The 6,718-nt window shown below is 34.7% G+C and overlaps 2 long non-coding RNA genes across 3 annotated transcripts; both read right to left on the bottom strand.

The window, feature by feature from the left end:
* Positions 1-87: 87 nt before the first annotated feature.
* Positions 88-1,424, bottom strand: LOC106320200. Its single transcript, XR_001265718.1, has 4 exons — positions 1,077-1,424; positions 795-995; positions 615-702; positions 88-399 (listed from the first exon to the last, which is right to left on the bottom strand). It is a non-coding gene; the product is annotated as an uncharacterized LOC106320200 (long non-coding RNA).
* Positions 1,425-3,922: 2,498 nt separating this feature from the next.
* Positions 3,923-5,724, bottom strand: LOC106320201. Of its 2 annotated transcripts, none has more exons than XR_001265720.1 (4): positions 5,396-5,724; positions 4,443-5,139; positions 4,254-4,348; positions 3,923-3,944 (listed from the first exon to the last, which is right to left on the bottom strand). It is a non-coding gene; the product is annotated as an uncharacterized LOC106320201 (long non-coding RNA). The 2 variants fall into 2 exon arrangements; XR_001265719.1 differs by lacking the exon at positions 3,923-3,944 and adding an exon at positions 3,962-4,065.
* Between the last annotated feature and the right edge of the window lie 994 nt (positions 5,725-6,718).

The raw sequence follows: 6,718 nt of genomic DNA, 5'->3' as shown, positions 1-6,718 counted from the left end.
TCTTCTGACAAATAGAATAGTTTTATCGTTTTAAAGGTTTGAATCTAAGTAGCAAGTAACGAGCTACAGAACAGTTGGCTATCCATTCATACTAAGTGTGTAAAGAATTGAGGAAATATAAAACTTCAAATGTTTGGTTATTTACTTTTACATTTCTATCATTAGCTGGGTGCTTGTCCTACTGCGGCAGCAACCACTGCCACTGAAGGCTGCGGTTGCGTTTGCTGCTTATGGAGCCTTTGTCTTCTAAGGGTCCTCTGCACTGATTCGTAGCCTCGGGTTTACTGTCAAACTTATCAACAAGGTCAAGAAGCAAGAGGGGAATCACGTCTGCGTTTTGTGTTTTCGAACCATTTCCTCAACGCCATTCTCTTTAAGTACAGTGATTCGTAACAGTTCCTGAAACAACCAAAACACAATATCAACCTTGTGATCATTTTTCTATACACAATATTAAACAATGCCGTAGAGGCAAATAGAACGCAAAAAGCTAAAATGAGAACACTTTTGTTTGATATTTGAACCCAAATGATGACGGTAAAGAAGAACAGAGCAGATTAATGCAGCAATTGATCAATCGAGGGTCTAGAAGGGTGATAAGATGAGATTATTACCTCAGGGAAAGAAGATTCACGGTTGTGCAGTTTAGCAACTTCCCATAATTCTTCACTGCCTCGTAATTGTGCAATAACTTTCATGTTCCTGAGAATCACCAGCGCGTTGTAAGAAGGCAATAAAGAAGAAAAAAGAATGGAATCAAGTGATTACAGATTCTATCAAGTACAAATCTTAACTGTTCAAGGCCACCAGTAAAAGGTAGGTGCTTTGCCGATCACTAGATGTAACAAAGTAACTGGGACGTCTATCTTAGGGCCTTGGTGCAAAGATCGCACAAGCCAAGAAAAGGGCCACAGATAGTTATAGTTGATGTACCTCTGGAGCTCTGAAGCCTTTGGTTCCTGACCAAGGACTGTCTTTCTTTTGCATTGCATCCCCTAGTAAAATCAGAATACGATTTTGGTTAAAGTCAAATTCCAAACGAGAAACAAGAGTCAATGATTACGCCAGAAATGCACCTTTGTTTGATATTCCAGCGCCAGCCTCAGGCAAAGAAATTCCTTCTCAGTTTTCTCGGGAAGAGCAGTGACACGCTTTGGATGCTGCTTCCTGGTTTGGAGTTGGACCAGTCATTGTCTCCTGGAGAAAGTTTAAAAGCGCTTTCCTTCCATGACATGGCAAAGGCTCTCTCCTATTTTCACATGAATTTAATCAAGATCCTTCTGCCCCTTGGCTTTTTAATCTGTCCCACCTGGTCATCTCATTCCCAGCTCTTATCTTTCCCGTTGCTTTCTTCAGACTATTGGGCGCCAAAGTTGTCTGACAAGATTTGTTGGTCACTCGGTTTGTTGCATCAGATGATTCACGATGCCTATCGCTGCTTTTGATTTATATACAGGAAAATTACGAGATAGCTTTAGTTTCCAAACTTTTGCCTAAGCACAGCCCAAACTAATTATGAAAAAAAATATCAAAGTACAAAAATGTAAAAACCAATACGGGCGAGTCAATTTCTATTATACTATTATATGCAAAGTGATTTTTCGCATTCAAATTCTCAAGTTAAAATTTAGATTGGTTAAAGTCGTTGTTAGCCTTAATGAACAATTAAATTTATATATTAGATTTGATTATGGATTATAAATTAATCTAACAAAAATAGCCCAAAAATAAAATGAAATTTAATTTTATTTAATTATATAATAATTAAAAACTAACATAACAAAAATTAGTCAAAAAATAAAAAAATGTATTTAAAATAAAAAGATAATTTATATATATATATATATTGTGTATATTGTGTTATTATAAAAAAAACTATTTTTCAATCATAAAAGGTTAAAAAGTTAAATAAAAAAACCGAAACACACACTATTAAATATTAATCAACTAAAATTTAATTTATTGATTATAAAATTAGTATAATAAAAATTGGTCAGTCTATACAAAGGAAATTTAAATATATTAGATAGACATATTATATTAGAACATTGATTTGAAAAATGTAATTTAAAATTTAAATATATTAGATAGACATATTATATTAGAACATATATATATATAATGTGTTGCTATCCGGAAAGAATATCTTGCAATTATAAAAAAGTTTAAATTAAAAAGAATAGAAAACACATAATTAAATAATAATCAACTAAAAGTGTTGAGAACATAAACAATAATTTATCATTACAACATTTTAATTAGCAATGTATTTATTAATAAATAATTTTGAAATGATTATGCCCGCGCATGCAAGAAAAACACCTAATTCTAATAAAATTAAATTAAATTAAATAGCTATGAAAATTAGTTGTAACTAATTATGTATTTGCTCCTCTTTTCCTTTAGGAAAAATTGCCAAAAATGACCCAAAACTTGATTTTGAATACAAAAATGTACTTTAAATTTAATCAAATGCAAAAGTAACCCAAAAGCCTAGTGAAATTACAACAACCTCCTTATAACCAAACAAAAAACATATATTGAGTTTTACCATTATAACCCTCCGCGTGAAAAGACTTCTTTGTAAGTCTTGCAAGTCTTCTCCGAGAAAACTTACAAAGTAGTCTTCTTAGTAAGTCTTCACGTTCAGTAGATCTTTAAAATAATTTAATTTTTTTTATAAAAAAATATTTTGATTGGAAAAAAATTGAAATCATGTAATAATAAACATTTCTAAATGATTTAAATTTAGTTTTACTAAAATTGATTTATTTTCAACATAGATGGCTGAAAGTAGAAGAATTCATGACAGTCATTGGTTTAGGGATTTGTAACATATGTTATAATATTGTAAGTATATTTAGGGTTAGATTTTGAAATCTTATTTTTTAAAAAAAAATTGACCTATACGTTCATATTTTTTATGATTTGTGTACGTGATAGGCCATGAATTTTACCCAATTTTAGTCATGGTTTATAGGTGTTTTAATAACTAATTATTATATTATAGAGTCTATTTAGTATACTTTATTTATAGGATCAGGAGTGATTTGGAAGAAAGTGATGATTTTGGAGCATTTTAGAGTTATTTGGATAAAGCATCCGAGCTGACCATCGAGCAAAACCATCTGTCGACACTCAGCGACAATAATCGATCGAAGCACATCCTGTGACATCGATCGGCGGCGAAGCACGCAGAAAGCCCGTTTAGTTTCAGTCGACTTAGAGCCCAAGTCTTCACCAATTTACAAGATTACCCCTGACGAGTTTTAGCCTAATTATATAAGCTTTGCCAACATGTTAGAGGCAAAGTGTGCTTTCTTGTTTTACTATTTTCACAGCAAAAGGTTTTCTAGGATTTTTAGTAGATTGGAGAGAAGATCCAAAGATATTTGTGATTGGAACTCCATTGTTATCTATCTATTTATCTATGCAGTTTTTATACCTTAGTGTTGTTATGAATTGTTTAGTCATGTCTGAGTAGTTCTCTTGTTAGATTTTAGAGTTTAAATAGGTTATGCGAGAATAGCCCCAACTATCGATCGCTAAGTTGTGATATTCATCTTTAGGATTGTCATTAATGTCTGCTTCTAGATTAGATACCTAGAACTTGCCCTAGAAATTGTAGAAATAAGTGATAGCTTGCATCTCATCCTGAATCCATCCTAACTGAGCTAAGATTGCTACAGTAAGGCGAGAACTGATCTAGGAAGCTTAGTGAGCACATTCAACCCGCGCATTAAAGCTTGACCAAAAGTCTCGATCGATATTCCAATCCAATAATCGGTCGCCGGTTCAACAAGTGTATTGATTGATATTCCTATAGAATCATCGATCGACACTAATATAAGGTCAATAGACAAACCTAGAAAGCGAGAGCCTAATGGTTTGTTTATAAGTGTTCAACTCTATAATATCATGATGATTCACGATGCCTATCGCTGCTTTTGATTTATATACAGGAAAATTACGAGATAGCTTTAGTTTCCAAACTTTTGCCTAAGAACAGCCCAAAATGCATAAGATGAGAAATTTATCAGCTTTCCGGTACCTCTGATGCAAATCCTAATTAAGCCATACATGAAAAAAAAAAAAGAAGAAAAGAGATTCATATCAGTCGGTGTGAACATAGCACAGAAACATGAATCCAACGTTTGTGTTAGCTCATGCTTTTCGTTACCAGAAAGAAACACTAACCAATAACCATTGCTAGAAAACTATTGATGAGAGAAGGATGCAAAAGAGATGCTTACCAACCAAGGCGAGGTTAAAATCAACGAGGTAGCCTTTGTTGGTCTTCCTAGAGAAAAAGGAATTTGCCAGTCTTAACATCCCTGTGAACCACACCCTTCACATTTGCAGAAGGGAAAACAATGGAACTGGTTAGTTGCGTGATTAAAATATGAATGCTAAAAAAAGAATTAGTCGTAAATCTGCATTACCTGCTTATGAAGACTTGCCAGAGCTTTGAACATGCAGTAGCCGTACAACTGTAGCTGATGCACATCTATTTCTCTTTTCAATAAATCAGGTATGCCATGTTCAAGGATGATGCAATCTTTTTTTGTCAAGAAAAAAAAGAAAAAAAAAGGATGATGCAGTCCGAATCTCCTTTTTCTCAGAGGAAGATATGTGCCCTTTGCTGTTTCCTGAGGATTTGCAGTTTTCTGCATCAAAGATCTCTCTTCATTCACTGTTGCAGCAGAAGGCAGCTCACAAACAGGAGTCCTGAAGATGTCTAGGGCGTGGTCCTCTTTCTTTAATGGACTACAACTGGAGACAGTTAAATCTTCAGAGTCCTCCACAATGTACATTGATTTGCATCAAAGGCGGACTGCACACAGGGAATTTGTATCTCCTCCTAAGGAAACAGATCCTTCCTGTTCTTATCCTCGTCATCTTCCACTGATCAGCAATTTGAAAATCTCCAATCTCAAGTTGCTCATAATATCCAGCCTCTTGAGGAGAATGCTTGCTTCCCTCCAAGCGATGCACAGGATCAAAATCCACTAGGAAAATTCTCGCAACCAAAAAAACTGAGTATGTGGACCAGACTGAGGACTATGGTTCAAAGCCAAAGGCCTGTATTTCCCATTGGAAATAGTTGTAATGTCTTTAGCTCTGCTATCCATTACGGGCCTAGAAAAGGTCAGCAAGGCAACGAATCAAAATCCCACACTGTTTGAACTAAATTATAGCAACATTTTTACTAGCAGATACTTGCATAGGTATTGTTCTTTCAGCTTCTTTTTGGTAATGGCATGAGCTCTAGCTCCCCTTGCTCTTCAGTTTCAGAATAATTCAATAAATCAGGGAAGAGAAATCTCTATGCTACTAAAACGCAGTGTCAGATGCCAAATAGCAACTAAACTGCAAAAAAATAAAATGCAAGTACCTCTCCTATGCCTGAAACCATTTTGTTCTGTTCACTCAGATCATTTTCCGGCACACCCAAACTACCGGCGAAACTCTCACGAGAGAATCACGGTGAATCCATCGGAAAATAGGAGAATTAGGGATCGTGCAAGGAAATTCGACTTGGAAGTGTGTACAGCGTGAAGAAAGATCTGTAATAGATACTGGATGGCCAACTGAAAGTAGGAGACGACATAACTCCAAAGCTTGCTGGAGATGGAAATGCTCATCGCCGTCTGAATCGGTGTGACCCAAAGCTAGAAGCTCTCCGACGGATGTAGACTTTACGAGTTGACGCCGTTCTGAGTCTTCCGACATTGCAAATGCTGTAAATCTGGGAGAGAGAAACTAGGAATTGAGAGTTTGGGGGAAAATGACACGTGCGGTACGTGTGAACTACGGCCTCATGCGACCATAATAAGCCTATTAAGTGAGCCCAAACAATATAGATAAAGCCCAAGCATTATCCTGATTCAGTTTTGGTTCCTTTCGGTTTGCTTTGAGTTGATAAACCAAGAAAGAGAAAAGTCGGTTTAGATATCTATCTATACTATTAAAACCTTCGACCTTTTTTAGATCCTCTTGATTTTGCACTTTATCTATTGCAATGTAGCCGTGCTACGCGTGAGATATATGATTTATGTATGATATATATAACTAAAAAAAAAATATGGTAAACCATTCCATGGAGAGAAAATGTGAAAGTTCCAGTGGCCACGCGTATGTGAAAATTGGATATGGTGCGAATTCGAATTCAGGTCTTTGGGAATACACGGAACGCTTTGACTACCCGACCATAGACGCGTGGTTATATATATAACTATATAATTGTATGTTTGATTTGTGTGGTTTTTATATGTAAACTTTTGTGAGAGCAGTGGATATTAACTTTTATGATTTAAAATAATGTTAGGGTATGTAGTGATTACGTATAAGATATAGACGGTGTTCTTGTTACATGTTTTTTAATAATTAGTAATCCATAATTGGTTGGTCAATTATAGGTTGCTATAATTATTTTCAAGACACTATACACAAAGTTGCTTAACCAATGTTTGTTCCAATATTACGAAGAACAATATGCTGATATTCAATGTTAAAATAATTCACAAAACATGGCAAGAAGCAAGTGAAAAGATGTTAAAGCATTATTCTAGAAGTTGTCTTTGTAGACAAACATGATATCCTCACTAAGCTATATGATTTTTTAGAGCATCTCTAATTTATTGTTTTTTTTATTATTTCTGTAATAGTAATTAGAGATAAAATTGCTTCAACTCATTACTATTACTTCTTCTATAAT

The sequence above is a fragment of the Brassica oleracea genome, unplaced genomic scaffold (assembly GCF_000695525.1).
Source record: "Brassica oleracea var. oleracea cultivar TO1000 unplaced genomic scaffold, BOL UnpScaffold00848, whole genome shotgun sequence".
NCBI classification, from domain to species: domain Eukaryota; kingdom Viridiplantae; phylum Streptophyta; class Magnoliopsida; order Brassicales; family Brassicaceae; genus Brassica; species Brassica oleracea.
Note: the sequence above shows the minus strand (reverse complement) of the source record. Positions and strands in the feature narration are given on the sequence as shown.